The sequence below is a fragment of the Arachis duranensis genome, chromosome 1 (genome assembly GCF_000817695.3).
Source record: "Arachis duranensis cultivar V14167 chromosome 1, aradu.V14167.gnm2.J7QH, whole genome shotgun sequence".
In the NCBI taxonomy this organism is placed as follows: domain Eukaryota; kingdom Viridiplantae; phylum Streptophyta; class Magnoliopsida; order Fabales; family Fabaceae; genus Arachis; species Arachis duranensis.
The window spans coordinates 62,420,699-62,421,649 of record NC_029772.3 but is presented as its reverse complement, the minus strand read 5'-3'; positions in this window follow the sequence as shown (position 1 = coordinate 62,421,649).

Genomic DNA, 951 nt, shown 5'->3' with positions numbered 1-951 from the left:
ATCAAGAGAGCAGTGATGATTCATTGCATTATGCTTGGAAAAGAAGTGGAGGTTCATCATGTGATTGCTTGTGAGATCTACACAATTGCAAATAAGAATTCCACTGAAGCCAAATTGGCTTACCCAAGCTTGATCTCCTTGCTCTGTAAAGAGGCTGGGGTAAAGATGGGAGTAGATGAATTCATACCCATTGAACATCCAATCACCAAGAAGTCAATGGAAGGACAAATGCAAGACAACTCTATCAAAAGGAGGGCGCAGGAGTTCCTCCCTGAATTCCCTGAAATTGGCTACTGGGCTAGCCTAGAAGCATCTATCAATAAGTTGCAAGAGACTATGGAGCATCTGAAGGAAGAACAGCAGAATCAGAACTGCATGCTCTGCAAATTGCTGAAGGAACAAGAGAAGCAGGGGCGTGAACTCCAAGAGCTGAAACGCCAGAAATTCTCCCCTTAATTTGAGGGAGCATCCACTTCTCAAAATCAAGGTTGTTGAGTCCTAACTCTGTGAAAACCTCTATCATTAGGAGCCTATTTAAATTTTTGTTTTTTATTTTCTAGTCTCATCATATATTTATTTTTGAGTCTTGTTTTTAATTCATAATTAATAAAATTTAAAATTCATGTCTTAAAGCTATGAATGTCCTATGACTCCATCACCTCTCTTAAAAGAAAAATGCTTTAATCACAAAAGAACAAGAAGTACAGGATTTTGAAATTTATCCTTGAAACTAGTTGAATTAGTTTGATGTGGTGACAATAATTTTTGTTTTCCGAATGAATGCTTGAACAGTGCATATGTCTTTTGAATTTGTTGTTTTGAGAATGTTAAAAATTGTTGGCTCTTGAAAGAATGAGGAAAAAGAGAAATGTTATTGAGGATCTAAAAAATCATTAGATTGATTCTTGAAGCAAGAAAAAGCAGTGAATACAAAAAAAAATTTCGAAAAAA